Raw genomic sequence first — 26,368 nt, 5'->3', positions numbered from 1 at the left:
TACATATATACCATAAAAACACAATAGACAAGGAAATCATAATAAATAACAAAAGACAGATAAGATTAAAATGTCCAAACAAAGCATTAAGAAACAAAATGTCTCAAAAAATACCACTGAGTCTGTTTTGTGTTAGCCTTTGGCTGCTGGACATGGGCCCTTCCTTAAGTGTGGTTTGTATATTCAGTGAGACTCCATTGGAAAAAAAAAAAACTAAATTTTCTTATGTGAGTAATTGTTGAATGGCGATAGTTTCCAGGTTAGGATGGAAGTTTCTGTTCGCTTTCCATCTCTGTGCTGGGACCCCATCTGGCTTTGGCCTGTGCAAGCCGTATGCATGCCACTGAAGTGTCTGAGAGTTCATTCTGCGCTGGGACCCCATCTGGCTTGGGCCTGTGCAGGCTACATACATGCCACTGCAGTGTCTGAGAGTTCATTTGTGTGTCAGCCCTGTTGTGTCAGAAACAACTGTTTCCTTGGTGTCCACCCTTGTGGGCGCTTACAACTTTTCTGCCTCCTCTTCCACCTAGCTCTCTGAGCCCTGAAGAGGAGGGGTTTGGTGAAAACATCCCGAACTGAGTGTTCCAAGGTCTCTCCCTCTCTGCTCATTGTTCAGCTGTAGGTCTCTGTATTCATTTCTGTCTACTACAGAAGGTTTCTCTGATGATGGCGGGGTCAGGCAGTGTCGTATGGGTAAAAACAGGATGTCATGAGGGCTCTTTGTGTTGCTATGTGCCTTTAACAGAACAGTAGTGTCTGGTTATCCCCCTGGGTCCATAACCTCTCTAGTCTTTGGTTCTTGACCAAAGCAATGTCAGGCACAGGTTCTATCTCACGGAGTGGGCCTTAAATCTAATCAGAGAATGGGGAGTTACTCCCACAGTATTTGTGTTCCTAGAGTAGCAGTATAACAAGCAAGCAGGTCACCATTGTAAAGCGAGGGATTTGTAGTTGGGTTGGTGTTTAACTTTCTCCTCTGGTAGCATGCATAGTGACTTCCAGTACCATTTGAGTTTGTGTGTAAATTCTGGGGGTGGGGGTGGGGCATGTGACTATGGTAAGAAGAAGAGATATATAGATGGGGAGCCTTTCCAATGGAGAATGCCGTGAAGATAGATTTTGAATCCCATCTGTCTCTCAAGGGCCCACATGTTAAGTGTGTGTTCCCTAGCTGGCAATGCTATTATTAGTCAGTGGTAGACACTTTAAGAGGAATGGCCAAATGAAGGAAGCTTAGGCTGCTGTGGGCTATTATCACAAAGAGTATATTGGGACCCGATCCCTACCCCCTGCTACTTCTCTATTTCCTTCCTGTCACAATATGCTGCCTAACCACAGGTTAAAGTAAACTAACTAGCCAACCATGAACGGAAATCCCTCAAAATAGGAGTCACAATAAATAATCTCTCATTAAAAATCAAAACAACTTTTGGCTGGCACAGAATGTTTATACGTACACCAGGCTACCGTTACTCACAATGTAGACCAAATTGGTCTTAGACTCATTAGCCTTCTGCCTCAGCTTCCCAAGTATACACGCAATGACTTAAATTGCTTTAAGATCTGTGTCTCGTTACCTACATTGAAATATCACAGATATTTATTGCAATAAAAGAAAGCTAACTAATGCATAGGATGTATTTCTTACCTAAATTGGTTATAGTTTACATACAACTATACAACTCTTTATATACACGCATGTGTATAAATGTATATGTGCCTAATCATGTATATGGAGTGCTTGTATATGTGCATGTGGAGAAGACAACCCTGTGTGTTGTTCTTCAAGGGTCATCTACCTTTCTCTGTTTGAAACAGGGTCTATCAGTGACCTGGGACTCACCAAATAGCCTAGAATGACGGTCAGTGGGCTCCAGGGATCTGTCTGCTCGGCCACCCCCCACCCCCACCAACAATGGAGTTACAAGTATACAACATCATGACAGTTTTTTTTGTGTGGTTCTAGGAGTCAAGCTCAGGCCCTTATGCCTGTAAGGCAAACACTAAACATACTGAGTTGTGTCTTCAGCTCTTAATTGTTATGTTTGCTAAGCCGAGAGTGGATTCTGCCAGTTGCTGTACAGATGGAATTCCCATGAGGTTCTCTGACAGGTGCAGAGACAGAAACTTGTAGGGTTATGAAAGAAAACTGGTAATGAAGGCGACCCCTTCACCACTTACATGCTGTAACTGAATTGCACTTTAATATCACATCTATTCCTAGAAGAAGGAGATCCCATTACATAGAACTGAAAATTGTGGTGTCAATCATAAAATATAGTCTGCAACTTCAGGGATTTCCCTAACCATTGATTTAATATGGTGGGTTTAAATAAAGCTGTCCTTTCTTCCTAAAATAGATAACAAAGAAAATCTATGCACGGTGACCACACACTTGAAATCTCTCTACTCAGGAGACTGAGACAGGAAGATTGTAAGTTGAAGGCCACCATGAGCTACACAGTGAGACCTTGTCTAAAAATTAAGTCAGAAAAATGTTTTGATTTTTCCCAGTTATCTACATTATATGACGCAAGGATGTCTGAGTTAGGGTTTTATCGCTGGGAAGAGATACTATGACCATAGCAACTCTTATAAATGGAAACAGGCAATTGGGGCTGGTTTACAGTTTCAGAGGGTTAGTCTATTATCATGGAATGGAGCATGGCCACATGCAGGTAGACATGGTGCTGGAGAGGTCACTGAGAGTTCTACATCTGAATCCGTAGGCAGCAAGAAGGGGCAGTGACACACTGGCCGGGCTTGAGCTTCAGAGACCTCCAACCCCAACCCCTAGTGACACATGTCCTCCAACAAGACCACACCCCCTAATAGTTATCACTCCCTATGGGCCTATTCAAACCGCAAGTGTTTACATGGAGATGAATGCATGGAATACAGAGTGGGCGATTAGCAGAATTCACACTGATTACCCTGTCCTAAATCATACATAGAACACGCAGGTCCCTGATTCTCAGCAAGCAGACTCCAACAGCCTCTTTTATGCCTAGACTACTACAGGCACAACCTGTCCTTCCAGAATTATCTGCACACCATGAGAGTCTAGTTATCTTTGGGTTTTTATTGCTGTGAAAAGACACCATGACCACAGTAGCACCTAGAAGGAAAACAGTGGCTGAGGGGGCTCACTTAGGGTTTCAGAGGTTACAGGATTGGTTTGTTTGCTTTTAACAATAAACCTGTGTGAGACCCTGACCATTAAAGGGACTGTCAGGCCTGGAAGCAGTTGCATTGATCAGGGAGTGAGTGTGAGTGGGGGCATGTGTAGCCCAGGGCCGTTGCTGCACCCTGATTGTATAGGTTAAAACACTACAAACATATCCTGCAACATATTTAATTTTTAATTCTTCCTTCAGTAGTAGTCTAAGGAGCTGGCGAGAGGGCATGGTGTTTAAGAGTGCTCTCTGCTCCTATAGAGGACTGGAGGGCAGTTGCTACCACGAAGATTAGGCATCTCAGAACCACCAGTAACGCCAGCTCTGGGGGAGCCTATGCCCTCCTTTTGGTTTCTGCCAGCACTGCACTCAGATTCATTCACACTCTGCCCCCAATGCTAAGACATGCACATACTTAAAAATAATGCATTAAATTTTGCTTTACCTTTTCTGACTTTTTCCCACTAACAACTTCAAAGATGGACTACATTTGTACACAAACCTTATTTCTTTTTATAGTTATTCTACTAATATTTTTGTGTTCTTCAAATTTTTAAATGACTTTTTCTCCCCTTGAAATGTCTTTGGTAAATGCTACAAAAATCACAGTCATTAAACTAGGCCAGTACCATGCCAGGCTCATCACCATCTTCCTCTTTCTCCCTGGAAGGTCTTCAGTAACAAGGAGCATCAGTACCTGAGGTTGTGGAACAGCCTTTAACTTTTTCTCTTACATTTCTTATGAATAGAAGCACACTCTAAAATGACATTAAAAGCTATACTACAGGCCGCTGTAGCCTGTGAGCAGCCAGATCAGGGACAGAGTCTCAGCCTCGCCACCACCGCCACCGCCACCGCCGCCGCCCAGAGACTGCCGAGCAAAGTCCGTGTGCCGCCACCCACTCCGGTCACAGAATATCCAGTTATGGATAAAAATGAGCTGGTGCAGAAGGCCAAGGTGGCCGAGCAGGCTGAGCGATACGATGACATGGCAGCCTGCATGAAGTCTGTGACTGAGCAGGGAGCCGAGCTATCCAGAGAGGAATCTTCTCTCTGTTGCTTACAAAAATGTTGTAGGAGCCCGCAGGTCATCTTGGAGGGTCGTCTCGAGTATTAAGCAGAAGACAGAAGGTGCGGAGAAAAAGCAGCAGATGGCCCGGGAGTACAGAGAGAAGATCGAGACGGAGCTGAGGGACATCTGCAATGCTGTGCTGTCTCTTTTGGAAAAGTTCTTGATCCCCAAAGCTTCACAAGCCAAAAGCAAAGTCTTCTATTTGAAGATGAAGGGCGACTACTACCGTTACCTGGCTGAGGTTGCTGCTGGCGATGACAAGAAAGGAACTGTGGACCAGTCACAGCAAGCGTACCAAGAAGCGTTTGAGATCAGCAAAAAGGAAATGCAGCCAGCACACCCTATCAGACTGAGTCTGGCCCTGAACCTCTCTGTCTTCTATTATGAGATCCTGAACTCCCCAGAGAAAGCCTGCTCACTTGCAAAAACAGCTTTTGCTGAACTTGATGCATTAAGTGAAGAGTCCTACAAAGACAGCACGCTAATAATGCAGTTACTGAGAGACAACTTGACATTGTGGACATCGGACACCCAAGGAGACGAAGCAGAAGCAGGAGAAGGAGGGGAAAATTAACCGGCCTTCCACCCTTTGTCTGCCTCGTTCTGAAATTTACACAGTAGACCGTTTGCCATCCATGCTGTCCCACAAATAGTTTTTTGTTTACGATTTACGACAGGTTTATGTTACTTCTATTTGAATTTCTATATTTCCCATGTGGTTTTTATGTTTTAATATTAAGGGAGTAGAGCCAGTTAGCTTTAGGGAGTTACTCGTTTTCATCCTGAGGTGGTCAATGTGAGGACGTGGAATTTATACACGAGTTATACATGTTTGGCATAGTACTTTTGGTACATTGTGGCTTCAGAAGGGCCAGTGTTAAAACTGCTTCCATGTCTAAGCAAAGAAAACTGCCTACATACTGGTTTGTACTGGTGGAAAATAAGAGGGATAATGGGTTCCAGTCATGAGTGTAGTCGTTGTGGGTACTTTAAGGTTTGGAGCACTTGTGAGGCTGTGGTACAGACAATGTCCCTTGGATATACGTTGGGATCGTGTGTCTGCATGCACACTCTTGACCAGAGCTCCAGAAGTGGCTCTCAGACAAAGGTGTGACCCAGCTTACTCTGATAAGGGCAGAAACGGTTCACATTCCATTATTTGTAAAGTTACCTGCTGTTTGCTTTCATTATTTTTGCTACACATTTTCTTTGTATTTAAATGTTTAGGCAATCTAAGAACAAATGTAAAAGTGAAGCTGCAGTAATGAATTGCTCGTGTCGACCGCTCCGTGCCTGAGAAGCACAGCGGTAGACAGATCCCATGTATTTAACTGTTTTTAGTTTTTCGTTTTTTGCTTTTGTGATTTTTTTCTTTTTTTTTTGATACTTGCCTAACATGCATGTGCTGTAAAAATAGTTAACAGGGAAGTGACTGATGACGGCTAGCTTTGTTTTCATGTCTTAGGAGATTCTCATGAGCACCCCAAGCATAATTGTTAAGAACACATGTATTAAAGTTCATGGAAGTGGAAAAAAAAAAAGCTATACTACAGTAAATCCATAAAGGGGCATAGTTGTTTATTGAAATCCCCTGCTACAGACAGTGAAATTCTGTGCTATACTCTTCTACTGTTTATGTCTCTAGCGACACAGGAGCTCTGTCTTCAGCAGAGTTCTCAAGCCTTGTAGCAATACATTGTGTTTGTTTTCACATTACAGTGGTCACTGGGAAATGAAAATTTGAGCTCTTGGAATCTTGTAGGAACACTTTTGAAACTCATCCTGCAAACAACCAAACTGAGCTGTGTGTCTGTGCTATTCTTTTATTCCTTTATGTGCGGAGTACTCAGCTCATCGGACTTTTTCTACGGGGATTAAAGGTGTGCCCAGCATACCTGGCTCATACATCAGGTATCTATGTACTAACTGAGCAAATGAGAATGCTTTGCCATTCTACTTTGAGGCAGCTGTTATCCTAGAGCCGATGCGTGCCCTTCCTCTCATGTTGTCTTAGTAATGGAATTTTATCTATATAGATTATCAAAATCCTTCTGTGTTTTCTTCCCATGCCTTTTTTTCTTGCTCTTTTTCTTTCCTAATTTCTCTGAGATTGATGAATTTTTTTCTGTCTTTATTTCTTTTTTGCTATTTGAAGAATATTTCATCTTTTTCTGGCCTCTCAATGATTAGTTCTAACTTCTTCATATTTTTTTGATTTTAAAACACTAAATTCAGTTCATATTTTTATCTCCTTTTGATCGCAATAGTAACTATACAGCTTTAATTTCAATCACCTCTGTCTTATTTGTGTTGATTTTATCTAATTTTTCAGTTCACTTCATTTGTAATGAACACAACTTGACACCTGTATTATTCATTTTGTGCTTTACTTAGCCAGATAAGTGCTGAGAAAAAAATTTAGGGGAATCATGGTTGATTTTGCTTCCCAGTTTCAAGATGCACGGTACATCACTTCAGGGAAGGCAGAGCGGCAGGAAAGCACCACAGAAAGTCACAATACACCACTGTCAGGAAGTAAGGAATCCTCAGGAAGTGGACAGATTTTTAAAACTGCAAGCCTGCTCCCCTCAACCCTGGCCAATGACCCACTTATTAAAGCAGGGTTCCACTTCACTTTAGTGCTTTCTCAGCTGAATTCTTCCTGTGGGTCACACACACTTGTTGGTTCCTTTGTTCCTGAGTTCAGCATCCCATCGTGAAGCTTATAATTTAGAAGCTTTCTCACAAAACAAACAAACAAACAAACTTGAGAAATCTTTAATAGTTCTTTATTGACCTGGATGTCTTTCTTTCTGTTTTACTTTATGGTGGTTGTCTCAGTGGCTCTTCTAGGTTGACAGTAACTTCCATCAGCACATTGTCGTGTGGTGACTACAGCTGCTGTCTCCTATTACTAACCACACAGCTACCTTATGTACTCACAGGAGCACATATGAATGAGAAAACTATGTGACTGGGCATTTAATTCAGGCCCCAAAGAGGGTGTGTGGAGTTGGTGGGATGGGAGTGGAAAAGCAGGAGACAGACACCATCTTGAGATCTGAGGGTGAACCAGGATGGCTGTCAGCAGAGTTTAACTGGAAAAATAAAAAGACTATACTTTTTATACTCTATCTTTGCACATAGGATTAAATGGGAGACAGGAGGCAGTTGAACTGGGGTGTGGCTTGAAATCAGGGGTTCAAGCCCCTGAAATCTAGCATTGACCTTGACAATAGGCACCAGCAGTATGTTAAAGGAAGGGCTCCAAGTACCTCTTTATAGAAAGATATGAAGAATTACTGTCTTATCAAGTAGTAATTTCCATTTTTAAGGGAATGGGAATTCCTTATCCAAATGCCTGACCTTGGAATAGGACTTATGGGGAGCAGACACTATAATATAAATTCTCAGTCTTACAATATGGACATTTTTCCTTCATAATGCTCCTAAAAGGGAAGGTCCTGATGCCTTACTCTGTACCATTCTGATCTCTCTGTATTTATTAACTGAACTCTTGCCATTCATGGCCTTGGGCTCTGCATCTGAATTGTAGGCATTTTATCCTTGGGATTAGGTGTGTCTAGTAAATCTCTAACTTTCCTGTTCTTGGTGTAATTTGGAGGGTAAAAGTGTAGTAATAAGAAGAAGTGGGCTGCGTTCCCGGTGCCCGGCTACCTGGCTAGTTTACACCTGAAATAATTACATGGAAACTATATTCATTTAAACTCTGCCTGGCCCATTAGTTCTAACATCTTATTGACTAGCTCTTACATATTGATTCAACCCATTTCTAATAATCTGTATTGCCACTTGACTGTAGGTTACTGGGATGAGTCTAACCAGCATCCGAGGAGAGCCATGGCATCTGCCTGACTCTGCTTTCTTTCTCCCAGCATTCTGTTCAGTCTACTCTGCCTATCTAAGCTGCTGCCCTATCAAAAGGCCAAGGCAGTTTCTTTATTTGACCAATGAAAGTAACACTTAGACAGAAGGCCTTCCTACTCCACACAATAGAATTCCCGATTCCACGGTGGTATGGAACTTTTTCCAAAGAATTATTTTGTTTAGACAGACTACTGTTGTACACATTTTTGTCCTTTACCAAGGTTCACATAAAATTTCCAAAGGGAAAAAAAAGCATAAAAATTGAGAATCATTAAAAATGAAAGTAAAAAGGTAGTGGAGAAATGTGGTTTGCAATATAAAAATGTTGGAACTTTGTCAAGAAGCAATGGTCACCATGCATCCATACCAGGAAACAATGTAGTTCTACTACCGCAACCATAGTTTGCAACATAATCCAAAACTCTTTGACAAGTGTATTAAATTCTCAGCCAAATCCTTGGCTTTCACAGATTTTCCTATTGAATCCTGCAATTCAGGAAATAATTTTAATTGTTATAAACTTCACAGATAAAGAGCAAAGACCAGTGACATACTGCTTTAAAAAAAATTACATCTGTGCCATGAAAACTAGATTTTCTAATTCCATGTCTTATCTAAATTGCTTATAGGGGCAACATTATTTAAGTTTAGCTCTGCTTACTTTTATGACTGAAGGAAAAGACAACATTAGTATACATAGACTTTGGTCATTTATGTAATAATCATATAATAGATTATAGTATTACTTGCCAGGTCCAAGGGGAAAGTTTCACTCAGAGCTCACAGCGGCAGCCCTGATGTGCCCCTGAGCTGGGGAAGTCCCTCCATTCTAGGAGGCTGAACGTTGTGGATGCAGCTGCTTGCTTGAGCAATAGTGCTCATGAATTTTAGATTCAGGGTCAGTTCCCTACCACATGTTGAGAAGCTGAGAAATGGGGAAAGTGAAAAGCAAATGATCTTTGAAATACAGACGAGCTTTTACTCTGAAGAAAAATGTAATTCAAGCTTTCATGCACCATCCAATTCTTTTACGATTTGAAGAGTCGTCAAGACATGCCAGCAAGTCTGATGGGATGTATTTGGAGGAGGAGGTCATTTCTAAAAGAGAGAAAAATATTTATAGCATGAAAGCATGGGAACGAGAGAAGGGCTGCATTTCAGTCAGCACTGTGGGGGCGAATTTGCCTTGAGAGTGGCTCCAAGCCACAGAGACCCACAGGCTTCAGTTTTCTCATTTGTAAATGTTAAGCTGGACATCTGTCTTCTAATGTGTGAAGTGAACATGTTTCTATTTATTTGGTAACTGGCCTTTTTATTGATTTTTTTCCTTAGTACTTGTGATATATAGACAGGTGCTTGCTTTGTTTTCTCTTTTGCTGATTCTGAGTTGATAAAGTTTTCAATCTTCTTGATCATTTGTGTGTGTGTGTGTGTGTGTGCCAATACGTGTGCATTCACTAATCACCCGGAAACTCCATATGCAATTCATTAGAGACTACTGTTAATTTAGATTTACTTTCTAAATTAACCTTTTTGATACTGGAAAATGTCAATTTCTTATATTTCTAGGAAATTATCAATGCATTGACCTTCTCCACTGTTCCAGGCAGCAATATATCTTGCAAATCATTTAGCATAAATCCCTGTGGCTTCACCCGCATGTTTGAATAGACACATTTTCCACTTCATTTCTAGGCTGGTGTGTCTCTTGGTAAGGCAACACCACAGTTTGATTTACTAATTGCCTGTGGAAGAACATGTAGGTTGTTTACAGTTTTGGGACCATTATAAATGAAGCCATTAACAATAGTTATGTTCCAGGTTTTGAGTAAAAAGATGTAATTCTTTTATTTTTCTGCGACATTCAAGACTGTTGCTTGGTAGTAAGATAGTTTTCATATGTGATTGTGAAAGAAACTATAAACTTCTTCCCAAGCGGTCATGCCTTTGCACGGTCTGACAAGCAATATACGAGTGACCTAATTTTCCAAATCTTCACCAGCTTTGGTATTGTCACTATTTTAATTTATAGTTCGTAGTTGCCACTTCCCTGATAGCTCATAATGATGAAAAATGTTTTGCATGCTTATTTTTGCTGTTTGTGTGACCTCCTCAGTGCAATGCTTACCTGGTCTGCTACAGTTTGAATGTGAAATGTTTTTCAGGCATGTGTATTACAGCATTTGTCACAGTGGTTGTTGGGAGATGGTAAAACACTGCAGAACTGAAGGTCAGTGGAAAGTTTGACATCTCTAAGGGCGGACCCTCAAAGAGTATTGTGGTCTCTTCTCTTTTCCCCTTTTGTTCCTAATCACAAAGGGCACAGCTCAGCTCTGCCTTTTGTGTGCTGCCTCACTGAAGCCCTGAAACCACCGGGACAATTGAGTCTAACTAGAACCTCCAAAACTGCAAGCCAAAATAAGTGGACTTTCTTCTTGGAAGCAGACTATCTTAGATGTTCTGTAACAGTAGCAGAGAGCTGGCTAAACAATGTCTATTGCCCATCTTTAATTGTGTTATTTATTTTATTATTGCTGCATTTTGACATTTCTGCATATTTTCTAGATACCAGTACTCTTTTGGATGTACAATTTTTTTCCTCAGTCTGTAGCTGACATATTTGTTTCCTTAACAAGGTTTTTGCAATAAAAAAGAAAGTTTGTAATTTCTTCAGATGTCTTCCTCAACTGCTTCTCTACCTAACTTTTGGGGAACACAATCTCTCACTGAAGATGGAGCTTCCCAGTTCAGCTAGGCCAGCTGGACTCTGCTTCCCAAGAGCTGGGATTACTGGCATGCATCTCCACAACACAGGTTCTGGTGTCCAATCTCAAATCCTCATGGTTGTACTTTACTGAATGAGCCATTTCTTCACCCTAGTTGTGTGTGTGCTTTTGTTTGTTTATTTGTTTGTCTAAAATGTCTAAAGGATGTTCCTCATACCTAACTATTCTACTATCACTTCTGTTCTTCATAGACCTGCCTTCTCCAATCAGTGTTTTGGTTCTCTTGTTTACAATATAAGGACACATCCATCTGTTGCTAGACTCCTCTTGGCTCACAACCTGAAATACATCCATGTTCTAGTTGGATTTGTGGGTGATGTTTCTAAGCAGGAGCCTTCCATGTAGTATTAAAATTTATTTGATACTGTGTTTTTAAGAGGCTTTTGTTTTTTGTCTCTTCTTCTATATCCTTTACCCTTTGGCATTCCTAGCTTCTTTAAATTGCTACTCCTCTACAGAAACAAATTAAAAGGGGCCTCCATGATCATATCAATGATGTCAAAACTTGAGGGAAAATGATTGAAAATAATAAATTTATTCTGCGGTAGTTTATCAGTGATGACTAAAAGCTGTGCAAGAGGAAATGGTTTTGTGTATAAATAAGGTCTGTGAGAGATACAGGTTGTCAGAGTAGGATAAGCCATATCGAAATGTGTTTCATCTCTGTCCATCTCTCCTAAAACGCAACTAAGAAGTGTTCTGTGTCTAATTCCTTTGGTCCCGGCTCTTGCATCCAACCCATCTTCAGACCCAACCCTCATCCGGAGCTGGACTCCAGCGACTCCTGTTCACAACCTGCAGACTTTCATTTATAAACCAGGTCTCAAGGCAATTGTCAGATCTCTGCTCCGAGATGTTGAGGACCATACATCCCCACCACTCACTGAGGTCCAGCTCCTTCATAGAGATGAGTGTGTATCCTCTCTTTTCCCAGATCCCTGAAAAGTCCTTAGAATCCAGGGCTTGGAACAAAAGTTACCTAGCAGACAAGAGCTTCAGAAAACCTGGGTGCATTATTTGTGGCATTTGTCTCTGGTGGTTATAATCTTTATAGTTGCTTCTTGATGCGACACCAGAGTACAGCCAACCTGACCCCTTTTCATGAATCATTCGTGCTTGCTTCTGGTTTTATTTCATGTTTAATTCATCTTACTATTTGAGCCTATCAATCTTTTATTTTGTCTCTTCTCATATTTTGTAACTGGATATCTGAAGCAGAAGAAATGTACTCACATTAAAATTGTATATCTTAAGCCAAAATTTGTCCTAGAACTAACATTTTTCTATTTGACTTTAAGATTCATATAATTTTCATTGAAATATGTATCTGCCTATCAAAACTAGAGTTCTAACAAATTGCAAAGGTCTATACAAACTCATTTAGCATATTGTATAAACCTATACCTACATATGTACAAACACAATATGCTGATGCAAAAACTGAGAAAAGCAAGGTAGTCTGTAAAAATGAATAATTACAACTTTTTTGATATTTGTATCACATTACGGTTCTTATCAATGGAGAAACTGGATGAAGTGCTTATATAACTAAATATACCATGTTTACAATTTCCTGTAAGACTGTGATTATTTTTTTAAAGGTGTAGAGGCTGGAGCACCTGCTGCTTTTCCAGAGGACTTGAGTTTAAACCCCAGAATCCATGTTAGGCAGCTCAAAATTACATGAACACACACACACACACACACACACAATTAAAAATTAAGATATTTAGATATTTACTTGTGTTGAAATTTTTTATTTATGTGAGTGTGTCAGTTGTACATATGCCACATGTGTGCCACAGAAGCTGGAGGGGTCAGATCCCCCTGGGGCTCGAGTTACTACAGGTGTTCGTATGATGTTCAACTGTGCTAGGAACCCATCTTACATTTCCCTGCAAGAACAAGGCTTAGCTTTCAACTGCTGAGCTGTTATCTCTTTGGCCATTAAGAAGTAAATCTTAGAAACCAAAATAAGAAGTTTGTATAAGAAAATGTGTCATGGTATACACTTGTGATCCTAGCAGCCAAGAGGCTTCTGTGGTGGCATCAAGAGTTACGGGGCTACAGGGCTATGCTTCCAGGTTTCTCTAGGCTACTCCATCTCAAAGATGGGGGGAGAGGGAGAGAGACAGAGACAGAGACAGAGACAGAGAGAGAGAGAGAGAGAGAGAGAGAGAGAGAGAGAGAGAGGTGAAGAGAGAAAAAAGAAAGGAAGGAGGGAAAGTTGTAAAACTTGAAAGTGCAAAGAGTGTTTTATAAGAACTAAGTAGCATTTGAAAATAAGTAAATAAATGGGACTTGCTGTGAAGTCACGTGGATCTTAAATGATTCCTCGAAAATGTTAAATTTTACTCTCTCCTTTTCTAATCATTCTTTTGTCAACTTTTATGTAAGCCGTGCCTTCTGTCTTACAGTTCATATATTCAGTCATTCAGAACAATGGTTCTAGACCTGTGAGTTGCAACCTGGTTGACAAACCTCTGTCTCCAAAAGTATTCACACTACAACGCATAAAAGCAGCAAAATTATGGTTTTGAAGTAACAATGGAAATCATTTACAGTTGGGGGGTCACATGAAGAATTATATTAAAAGGTTATAATATTAGGAAGATTGGGAACCACTGACTTAAAAAATTTATAAAGACCCAGTTATGGGCCAAGCACCATCTCTGACCCTGCCAGGTCAAATGTGGATAAATAGAATTCCTGTCATCAAGAGTCTTTTCATCGATTGAAAGAGAGAGGATAAAATGATACTGGCGGCTAGTTGGTTGTGGTGGCGGTTCGACCCTGAGACTATATTGAATTATAGTTTTACCATGCTGGGTCTAATTTGACCAGAGATTTATTTCCTTTAAATTTGAATTGGACAAACACTTGAAAACAGCCAGAGACCCACCCTATTAATGGCCCAGTTGCAGCGTGAGCCACTGTGAAGTGCGAGTATGGAGCAGAAGATGGGAGCGAAAGAAAAGTGGAACAACTTGAGCCCTACACAGAGAGGGGGATCTAGAGACTGGAGGACCGAAAGGAAAGCCTGATATGAGTAGCCTTTAAAGATACCTGAGGCCATAGCGAAGTCCAGGATGGTACTGTCACTGAGAGCCATGTCTGGGTCTGTAGACATGCAGCAGCAAGGGGTCTGTGTTGATGTCCATGTCCCCTGTTACCACCAAAGGCCAAAGGTCAATGGTCTAGATTGCCACCTGGGACCCCATTGATATCCAAGGGCTACACAGAGTTGATCCCGCCCCTCATTGCATGGAGCAATAGGGAGAGCTGTCCCTGCCCCTTGATGGCTGCAGCACTCAGGAGAGAGGGCCTCTGCACCTCACTTGAGCAGTACAGTAGGGCTGGACCTGCAAGCGGGGCACAGGTGAGCCTGCCCTGAGATCATGAGAGCAGAAGAGCTGGGCCTGCTGTGCACCCTCACTGGCTGCACCACTTGCTGCCTGTGACACTGGGTGAACCAGCCTGGACATAGCACTGTCCAGTATGTGAGAAAGCTAGTTAGCAGGCTGACCAGCTCAGCCACCACCCAGGTCCAGATCCAGGGCTATGAGTTGGCCAACCCCAACATTCGCCCAATCTGTGAACTGCTGGCTGGAGCACATAAAGGAGAAGCTCCTGCAGACCCAAAGATGCAGGATCTCGATGACACAGGGCAACAATTGAGGACCCACAGCCATAAGGTAGCAGAAGCCAAAGGCCTTGAACCAGACCAATGATGCACTACAAGGAACATTCACAAGTAGAGATGTATGTACTAAAGGATACTGTGACACATTGCAGCTTTCATGATGAGATTTTTTTATTTAATTTTAATTTTGAGAGGAAGGTTGCAAGGGCGAAAGACAGATATGAAGGAACAGGGAAATGAGTGGGATTGGAGTACATGATGTGAAATCCACAAAACTAAAAAAACAAATGAAGACTAAAAAGGAAGGAAGGAAGACCAATAAACAATCATAAAACTCCAGATAGTTTTATGGATTTTTGCTACAGAGCAGGGGAACTCTGTGGCAACTGGGATGACATATGAGAGTGGCAAAAAAACAAACAAACAAACAAACAAAAAACAAAAACAAAACAAACCTAGGCCTTAAAAGTTAAGTGAGGTGTTGCTAAGATTTTTTCAGTGGATAAATGTGCTTTTCCATGAAGCCTGAAAACCTGCTTTCAATCCCAAGAACCCACAAGGTGGAAAGAGAGTACCAACACTCACAAGTTCTCCTCTGTTCTCCACACACAACCCACAGAACACTCTGACACATGCAAAGTAAACTAATGCCATAAACAGTCAAGTAAGGGGTGTCTCAGAATGTGAAAAGATTTTAGGGGTCAAACAGACTAATTCATTTAACAAATAAGTGGTAAATTAGAAAAAGAGAATTGGAGGAATTGTTGCAGAAACACATCAAGAAGATGCATTATGCAGTCTTCACTTGAATAAAGTACAATATACTCGTGCTTGGAAAATGTTTTCTTCTAAATGAAATAGCAGTGTGTGTTCTGTGACATAGAAGAGAAGGACTGAAAATGTTCAGAGTGAGTATCGTGATGCTTTTCAAGTTGGAACTCAAAAGAGGTGGCTCTGCCTGATGCTCATGAGGACGTCGATGCATCCTAAATGCATTCCAAGACATCCTCACTACTTTCTTCTTTCTTTCTAGAATGTTTCACTGTACTGCTTTCAAATAAATGTTTTTAATGTATCAGAATCCTATTGAATTTACCCTTACATAGAAAAGTGATATTAAATTTTTGAGTACAACTGGAAGAAATTTACTCTAACACAGCATACTAAAGTCCATCCCAGGATCATCTATGGTTGGAAAAGATTTACCTCTGATCTTGTTGAAAGCATCATTTTTCATTCAAAATAAAGAGGGATGGCATATCTGGCAACATTCTGAACTCAAGGTCATAATAACACCAGTTCCTTCTGTAATGACCAAACAAATAATCCTCAAAAGAAAGAAAAACACATTCATGGGACAACCAAAAAATATACAGATGTAGGCTAGTAATGAATTAACAAAGAATAAAATTGCATAATAAAGATAAAAATAAATATGAAGTGCCGTTTATAGTAGGTTAAGAAATTATTAATTTCATTGTGCATTTTAAATTTTTGAATTAGTAATATTGTTTCGCTGAATACTTATGCCGTGAGCACAAACTGAGGGATGCACAAATGGCATGATAACTGGCATTTGCCACAAAAATTAAAATGTGGGGAATAGATAATGGTAATTGACAAAAAGTTAGTAAGTGTTTAAGTTGGTTTGCTGGTGAACAGGAGGTCATCAAGGTTATTCCTTGTATGGTATGTTTATGTTTGTAATTTATATAGTAAAATATTTCTCAGTCGCTACTTAAATTTCAGGTACTTTAGCCCACACTTCATTTTAATTTATTATGAGTTACAGAAAACATGCTGGTTAATTTTTTTCAATCACAGTAGTATGTTATCCTCTACTATATGGATCATATCTTTTCTCTTCCAATTATGTTTCATAATGAGTAAAAATAATTTATTATGCCTCTTAACATTTTCCTCATAACTTACATAAAGCTGAATGCTTCATTTTTCAAGAACAATTATTGAGGAAAAGATCATTTTGCCTTTATTATTATTACTATTAGTCTGATGGCTGATATTTTTGATATGTGTATGGGTGTTTTGTCTTCATGAATGTATGTGCATCAGGTGTGTTCTTGATGCTCTCAGAGGCCAGTAGAAGGCATCAGATCCCCTGGAACTGGAGTTAGAGATAATTTGTACTGCCATACAGGTGCTAGGAATTGAACCAGCATTCTCTGGAGCAGTAGCCAGGGCTGTTAACTCCTGAGCCATCTCTCCAACCCCACTTCTGATTGATTTTTATCATGTATAAAATTATTAAGTGCACACTTTTGATATTAGTAAGATTTTGAAATTTTCTAGCAAAAGTGTTGTATGATGTTATTTTAGATTACATGTTTTATGTTTTAAGACACTAAGTAAAATATAGCAAGTTTTGATATTGAAAGAGAAGAAAAAATTATTCCAATCAGAATAATAGTGCTGACTGAGCTCCCAAAGTCCCAATGAGGAACAGAAGGAGGGAGAAGATGAGCAAGGAAGTCAGGACCAAGAGGGGTGCACCCACCCACGGAGACAGTGGGGCTGATCTATTGGGAGCTCACCAAGGCCAGCTGGATTGTGACTGAAAAAGCAGGGGATAAAACCGGACTCTCTGAATATGGCAGACAATGAGGGCTGCTGAGAAGCCAAGGACAATGACACTGGGTTTTGATCCTACTTCTTGTTCTGGCTTTGTGGGGGCCTAGCCAGTTTGGATGTTCACCTTCCTAGACCAGGATGGAGTGGGGAGGACTTTGGACTTTCCACAGGGCAGGGAACCCTGACTGCTCTTCAGACTTGAGAGGGAGGGGGAGAGGAGTGGGGGGAGGGCTGGAGGAGTGGGAGGCTGGGAGGAGGCGAAATTTTTTTTCTCAATAAAAAATAAATTAAAAAAAAGAAAAAATATCTATGTTAGGAAAGTATTGGAGAATTCAAGGAAGCCATGGATTAACTAGAGCCAAGAACCTGAAAGGGCATGAAACTGGAGGCTAATTTAGAACCACATGTCTAAGGACTTTTCCTAGCAAATGTGTCCTAATACATTTGTTTAAACATGCAGGCTAAGAGAACCAAGGCCCATTTGCAATAAGACAAAAGACTTATATTTGTTGTGCATAGATCTCACATAGTTGTGTAGAGTATAGAGTGTGTGGCAAGAACCAAACATACAGAAATGAGGCAAAAAGCTTTTAAAATACCCTATGTACATTGCTATGCATACCTTGACACTCGGCATACAAGGAAACACCTTGTCTGAGAAGATTGACTTGGAAGCTCCATTAAAGTGGGAGAAAGGTGAGCAGTTTGCAGCCTTGTGTCACCTTGGGAGATAGTTATGAAGGTACATTGCCAACTGATTTCTTACATATACTAAGCTAGAGCTTCCTGATAAGCCAGGCCAGCTGGAGCTGCCTCTTGGACCTAGGCTACAAACCTGCATGTCATATAACATTATAAATATTATAAGCAATTGTGACATAATGATAATTATTTGTGCATCTAAATATGACTAGCTTTGGAAAAGATTCAGTAACAATACTATATGATATGAATTTTTCAGCTCTGGTGTAGTCTTAAGGGATCACCATTTCTATTTGATTTATTCTTGACTAAAACACTATTATAAATACTTAGCAGCAGTTGACAGTAATATCATGAATCAGGCTTGAGAATACAGAACCTAGAGTTGATTTAAGGAAGACAGCAATGAATATGAGGTATGTTCTACTAAAAGATGTCTAGTGGACAGTGTATCCCTGGTGCATGGATGTGGGCTGACTACATCCACATAAAACCTGAGAGAGCTTAAGAAGAAATTCTAGACATAAAACAGAGTTTAGCACAGCTTCTTGGTATCCACATTTTTTTCCACATGGGCTCTGTTTGCTGGCGGCAAACAAGGGCACCACAGCTCCTTTAAGAGAGGTCTTCTTATTCAGCATTAGCAGCAAAAAATATGTGGTTTCAAAATGGTGGCTTCCTGGTTCATGCTAATTGCATGAACAACCCTGGCTCTTTCTGGAGGCTGAGCACTTAAGTGGGGTCTGTGAGCAGTGTGTTACAAATTGCTTAATGGTCACATAGACCTGCTGAAGCAATTGCATGGCTCTCAGAGGCAGTGAACATGCCTCCACCATGTTGGACTGGTTAGAGCCAACAAATCCCAATGGAAAAGACCACGCAAATTCGTGAAGCGTTCCATAATTAAGGCCGTGATCGTATAGTGGTTAGTACTCTGTGTTGTGGAAAAGACCTCTAAATGGGTCACAGTGTTGAATAAATGTATATAGGTTAGAGAGAGAAAATAAGAATATAGACAGTTATAATATGAGTACAGACAATCATAGATTAAAGGAGTAAAGACAATAAAATAAACATTAAACTTGTGGAAAAAGTAATAGAGTAAGAAAAATAAGCCACATAAATATGGAATATACATAGAGATTCTGGATTATGTTTATTCTGGATTATTTGAATTTTTTGACTGTGAATGAGTTAAGTACAGAGAGACATTTCATTGTACAGGCTGCTAAGCTAAACCAACATATGTATTTTAAAGGTATCTTGACTTCAAAATTTGGGTCTAAGGGTAAGTTACTTTGAAAAAAGAGGTTCTACTTTTGTTTTCACAGAAAATAAAAAGCTATGAATTCCTTACAGACTAAGATGGACTAAGACCCCCCAAAGGTCTCCATGAACCCCCAAATACTTCACTCAACAAAAAACAGGAAGCAGTTTGGAGAGACCATGCCCAAGCAACTTAGAACTGTAGGTTAGGTAAATTTATTGCCCATAGCCTGACATTCCATGAGCTGCAGAGAGATGTGAATATGGTCCAACATCAAACAATAAACTTAGTTAAATAGTATGAGATATTATTTCTAAGATTTTTTTTGTAATTTTATTTTGTGTTCTCAAGGGGTTAACTTTAAACTTTTCACATAATGATGCTGGGTCATAATGTACAAAGGTTGGACAAACTGGAACAAGAACAAGATCCCAAGTCGATATTTAATGAACCCACTCAGTAATAAATGAATTCAAAAGTCACTAAGTAACCAGTAGTCTGCAGAGACAAAGAAAGAATCACACAGAAGCCTAAAGAAACAGATGAGAATTCAGGCTGCATGGTGATGTTAGAATGGCAGATTACACATCTATCAAGCACAAACACAAATGTGCAGTTAGTTAAGTAACTTGAAGCAATCTGAGCTTACAAAGCCTTTATTTTTTGTTTGTCTTCACAGTACTTGTTTCTTGCTTGTTTGTATTCTCCTGAACCTATAACAGGCATAATTATAAGCAAAAGAATGTAAATTGATGCTGATTGTATTTTATCAAGAGAGATATACAAAATTCAAAGCCTAAATTATCTTTGCAGAGACAAACTCTGAGCTCTTGGTTTCTATAAAATGAAAACAGAGTTGGAATGATACTAATTATTCTCTACTAGAATATCTTTCACTTCTTTATTGATAATAAATATTTCTTTTTATCTTGTGCCTGGCAAAGCCATCCTCAAATACATCACTTTCAAGCAGATGATCATCTGTATACAAACTCACCATCCATTATAAGAGAGATGGGAAATGGGGAACTTCAGTTTCTCTCCAATGTATCAAGTCTGGAGTCTTATCTCCACACCAAAGTTTAGCAATACTCAAAACAGTAATGCCTTTCCCTATCATTAGAAAAATGCTCTGTCGTGAAAATTCTCTACATTGAAAAGGGAACAGGACATGGACTGTTCACAGGTATTTCTCATCAGTGAAAGAGGTACTCTGATAAGAAACAATAAGAATTTTTTGAACAAAGAAAGAGAATTGGAATAATAACATTCTTAGTTCATTTTTTATTGTCATTTTAACGACTATAAATTTTTGTATCATATACTAAAGGATACATACATGTGCCATGAGCTACATCTTTAGTAGGTAAAATAAAATGTTAGTTGAATTTATAAAACATAATATATGAACTTGCTAAATATGTCTTTTCTGAACTCCCATATCCATTTCATTTGGAGAACCAGGCAAATGAGAGATTCTTAATAAGTCCACCTCTCCAAGTTCTTGTGTTCATATTCCCATATGAGTTTTAGAAAACAACAGGACGTTATCAAAAGAGGAGTTTTGAGAAACCAGTAAGTTTCATATTTTCTGCACACTGGAAAAGGAAGCCACACAATCTGTGTTTGTTGAGGCTGTGTTCCTGTAGTCTTGCTTTGAAAAGCCATTACCTGAAGGTTGATAACCACAGCTACACTGGTTTTTCCTTCAAGACGCCACTGTGGAAATTCAGTTTCTCATTACTCATTTACGACCCTGTATGGAGTGTGAATTGGGTTGAGAAAGGTGACCAAATCCTTCTTTTATCAAAATGAAGCATATTGTCAAAAGGAAAAGGCACCAGCTGATCTATAGTGGTTGGTTTATTGCTGATTTTATCTTCTTGATGGCATAATTTCTTTCCTCTGGCTGGGATGGGGGACAGACTATTTGAAGGATCTAAGCACAGGCATCAATAGAAACTTCCATTTTATTAAATATATAAAACAGTAACTTAATAAAACATCTTTAAGAGTTCTTCAATAAAAAGCATTAATGTGATGCAAGTTATATTATATACTAAGCAAATATAAAGCATTTTATTTTAGCATCTGACTTCTATGCAAATAACTTTTACATGGTAATTTTTTGTGGTTGGTATGATAGAACTATGGTAGAGTGTGTACATGTCTCAATTAATGTTCATGCATTTAAGTAGGATCAATCTAAAAAAGGCTTATGTTTGAACCATGATTCTTAACTGCCTCATTTTCCCACCGATGTTGGGGTGACTGGTGTTAAATTATGCTGAAGTTTGTATTAAGTGTGAAGCCTGAAAGTCTCAAGACTATCCCTAGGAGCATTCAGCCTTTGCTGAAGATATTTCTCTTTCAAAAAACATACAAATCCAGGAAAAACTTAGATAATTTCCTCCTTGGTATTGTAGTGCTAAAGAGAGCAACCCTTTTTTATCCTGTAGGTTGTGAATATGTGGATTCAACTGGGGTTAAATAAAAAAATATTTGGAAAAAAATGTATCTAAACTAAACATTGATAAACCTTTTATTATTTCCTAAGTAACATCTGTTCACATAACAACTATGTAACTCTAGATGCCATAAGTCATCTGGAAGTGACTTAAAGTATACTGGAAAATGTGTATAGTATATATGCAAATATTAAAACCCTTTATAGAAGACACTTGACCCTGTTCAGGTTTTGATGTCCATGGGGGTACTGGAGGAATCTCTTGTAGAAAATTAGATAAATTATATATGATGTTGAACAGAATAAACACAGAGATATGCTTTAGAGAGTTTAAGTCTAATAGCAAATTTTCATAATAATAATAAAGTAATCATTGTTTAAGTTTATTTTAAAACCCAGCACCAGGCAAAGGGCCTCTGACCTCAGAAAGAGCAAGGGCATTGCTTTGGAAAGATGAAGTTCTCAGACTGAGTAATGAAGCTATTCATGAGCTGCCACAGTTTACCTTGCCTCCTTCTTCTGTGCATCCAGTCAAAACCATCTCTTCCAGCTTCATACTCACTGTAGGGTGACTATTACAGGCATTCACTTTCTAGCAGATGAGTGGCTTCAACTTCTAAGTTCCATAAACATCTCCACTCCTTCATTCTTTAGGACCTCTGTTTAACCCTGAACTTCTTCTCACTCTGGATCCCACCGTTCTCCATCCGCATTCATCCTGGTCACTTGTGCCCTGACAGTCTCACTATGCAGTCTCCTCAATTCTAAATATCACACACAGTTTCACAGGCATCACGCCTCTCTCACTAAATAGTAACTACAACAAGGACCACCGTAACACTCAGGAATCAGAAAGGAGTTGAGAGAGATCCCCACAGGGATCTTGACGTACAATCCCATATTAGGCATAGACAGTTAGTGTAGTGTGGGATATAAACAGGGAAATAAAGCTTGTCCTATGGTCTTCCATCTAGTAAAGCAAAGATTTAAGATAAAGAGCAAGTAATTGAACATCCATCCAACTGCCTCACATTGTCTCCTGCAACAATTAAACCGTCCATGACTATCAGACTTAGCAAATTTAACAAAACTGGAGTACAGGTTGGTCAGTAGATTACTTCTTCTAAAATAACAATTTTTAAAAATACTAGTTATAATTCCTATATATTATTCATTTTAAGTGTATATATGGCTGACTAATATGGTATCTTCCATTACTTTAATCTAGAAACCTCTATGACTACCAGGGCTACCTGAAGTTGTTGAATACCCTGGTCATAAGTGATGAGGCAAGACCATATTCCTCTTCTCTAATACAGCATGTATACCTGACTGTGCGCGCGCACGCGCACACCCCCCCCCACACACACAGATATACACACACATGTTAGATATATTATATATATGTACACATGCATATATACATATATTATATATTATATATATACATACAACACACACATTAATGTGTGTCTTTGTTGTAAACCCAACAGGTAGTTGGGGAGAATCCACAAAATATTATGTTTACCCAACTGAGCTACTGTTGGAGAACTGACAGTATTTTTGTTCTCTCTCTAATCTATGTACTCTGCTTCCAGTAGAGACTACGTGTTGCTATGAGATGAAATTCACTCTACTAAATGAAGCAATGGCTTCATCACCTTTCATGCATATGATATGTGTTTTGTGTTATGTTTGTGCACAGCTAAGTTTAAACCAGTTAAACTGACTGAAACCCAGGTGGCTAAGCCTGATTGACAATGAGAATGACCCAGGTTCCTGAGACTCCCTTTCTGAAGTTATCCAATGACTAGATGTGACAAGGGTTTCACAGACTGTGCATGAATAAGAGCTCCAAGGGGACTTTCATGAGTGTCCCACTATTGTCATTATTGTTGAATGTTAACAGGGATGTTTCCCCATGGCTTATGGCCAGGATGCTGCTCAGCTTCAGGCAACTATGTCAGTCACAAGAAAGTCTAGAGTAAGAGGATGGAAGGCAGCAGCTGGGAGCTTTGGAAATTGCAAGTACATGTTTTACGTCCACATGGATCACATCGTAAGTTACAAGAAATGCTTCATACTAAGATCAGAATCCATACTTCTCTTCAGACCTTTTTCTCAGTCATTACCTGTAAACCTCTATCTGTTCATTTTTAATGATCATGCTTGTAATAGTGACGGCACGTCAATGATCTCTTTCTTAAGAGAACAGTAGGTCTTTGAACAAGATGCGGAAGGCATAAACAAAATAAGTATTGCAGTAACAGTTTTTAACAACTAAGCATGCTTGTGTATGTAAACCCTAAAACTCTAGTCCGTGCAGGTAAACAATCACATATTTATCTACGCTACCTCGAGTAAACCTAGTGCACATCACAATTGCAGACAAAGCCCTACTCTGAAATGCAGCCTGCATCTCTGACTTCTGTTTAATTCAGGATGATTGAGTTCTCTTAGGTGGTACATACTAAAATTTCCTTAGAGTGAGAATCCCTTTTCTCTAACTTTGTTAAATAAGATTCCCCATGCAAAAAAAAAAAAAATCTATCCATTCTGTAGTAACAAGGTTGATTTTAAATGGATAAGCCTAGAGAAATTGAGTTCCACTCCCTAAACACTCCATAATTACCAAATAACAGGCACTGATCGCTCCAAGACAAAAGCCTGATTTCATTAGTACCTGCTGCTTGGGTAGGGAGAAGATAATTATATGTGAACGGTATGATGTGTTTGGAAATGCTAATTAATTATACATTATTTATTAGAAATACATCGTTCTCCTTGTACTGTAGCTAGGAATACAGAATAGCCTGGCAGAACTTAAGTAGCTGAGACATGCTGAATTACAGTGTAAACTACAGTCATTTGTTTTAAGCAAGATTCCTCTGCTTGTCTGAAAAGAGCTTTATATCACTCTCTTCAATGTGTTTCCTCTTATTAGAATGAGCTACCAAGGCGTACGAGTGGGGATGGGAGATCGCTTTGTCATCTGGCAGGTTTGAGTGACGCTTTTACACTGGCCCTAGTGTTTGAAAAGGAAATAATAGATCAATAATGATAAATTACAAACAAGTAATTTGCCGGCCTAAGCTAAGGGTCTGTGACTTTAAAGAACGACTAGTAATGTACTGAATTCTGATGAATCCAATACCTTTGCATGAGCGTTGTAGAATTGTATTTATGCTAAAATCATTACCCATTATTAGTTTTTATTATTTGTTGACATTAACAGCAAAAGGCTTCTACCGATTAGGATCGCTCTACATTATGAGGCACATTGAGCACATCCAGTTTCCGTGAGCCTACCCATCTGCACTAAGTCCTGGAAAACAGCAAAAGTTAAACAAGAGGGGCACAGCAGACCCTACTAGGATCTCCTATTCAGTTTTATTGTATGATTTCTAAGGTAGTCAGGAACTATTTTAAATATTTGTTCAGCAGATGCTACAATGAAAGGAACATGTCTGCTTAATTTTAAATCCCTGTGTAGTTTATTTGCTAAAATCCACTGGTTTTTAGCATCTTGACAACCAGAATACATTTAAGATGCCATTCAGTAAGGAAGCCCAAGCCACTCAACAGAGGATCTGTTGACAGGGAAACATTGAGAACCAGCTTCCCCACCATGTGCGTGAGCCATGTTGTTAGTGGATATCCAGTCGGCAGACACCACCCCCATTGCCACACCAAGTCAGAGACTAGACAACACACTACACTCTGTCAAATCAAAAATTCATGAGCAAAGTAAGTTTCCGTGACTGTTTCTAGCTACTAATTCTAAAGAGGTATATTGTACAGAAGGCAGATACCATAAACAGACAGGAAATCCCCCGTAAGACTGATGATCAAGAAAGAGGAATGTTACAGCATGGAGGACACTAGAGAACCGAGGAGCTCTTTATGGAAAAGCAGGCCTCAGAGTCAGGGGCTCAGTCAGACTTCATGCAGAGTTGTTCAGAATGTCAATCTCTGCCACCAGAATCAGAATGGCTCAAGTGCTATAGAAAAATTAAAACTTCAAAACCTCACCTCATGCGACACCTTAGTCAGAAACATCTGAATTGAAGATCCAGATGCTCAGTTTCAACAAACTGCCTGCATAATTCTTGTTTATCCTACTTCCTTGCTCTTACCATTTCAGCCCCTCCTTAAAAAGGTCACGGAAAATATTTAAACCAAGGGATGACATCATATGTCACCAGCAGTAAGGGGTAAGAAAATTAGAAAAGAAGAAGAAAAAAAAATACTACAAGTAAAGCATATGGAGAGATTCAGAACATCTGTTCTACAAGACAAAATCAACTGTAACAGAGAGACACTCTACATGGAAAGCAAAAATTAAGAGATGGTTGGACAAGATGGTGCCTGCTGGTAATACCATTACTCACGAGGTTGAGCAGGAGACTCAGGAGTGCAAGGCCATTCTTGGCTGCATAGCAAGTTCAAGGCCAGTCTAGGCAACACAATAAAATTTTTAAAAGATAATGAGATCAGATACAATTTAAAAAATGTCTGAGATATTTATTTATTATACATATTATTGACGTATTATTTTTTTAACAAATTGAGACTAACTTGACATCAAGACAAAAGATTAACAAGGCATTTTTCACTTAAAATATGTGAGAATTTGATACATGAAATGAATACTTATATCATTTCTACTCCTGTCTGACCCCCTTTCAATTTGTCCCTTGTCCACCAACAAACTCTCGCAAATTCATGACCTCCTCCTTAATTATTATTGCTTTCTCTCTCTCTCTCTCTCTCTCTCT

General features: G+C 39.4%; 1 protein-coding gene and 1 pseudogene across 1 annotated transcript in view; both read left to right on the top strand.

Moving 5' to 3' along the window:
* Positions 1-26,368, top strand: part of Nkain3 (sodium/potassium transporting ATPase interacting 3) — a 619,021-nt gene that overhangs the window by 472,861 nt on the left and 119,792 nt on the right. The window lies entirely within an intron of this gene.
* On the top strand, positions 4,066-5,043 carry LOC101986304 (annotated as a pseudogene).

This window comes from Microtus ochrogaster, linkage group LG5 (genome assembly GCF_000317375.1).
Source record: "Microtus ochrogaster isolate Prairie Vole_2 linkage group LG5, MicOch1.0, whole genome shotgun sequence".
Classification (NCBI taxonomy): Eukaryota; Metazoa; Chordata; class Mammalia; order Rodentia; family Cricetidae; genus Microtus; species Microtus ochrogaster.
Note: the sequence above shows the minus strand (reverse complement) of the source record. Positions and strands in the feature narration are given on the sequence as shown.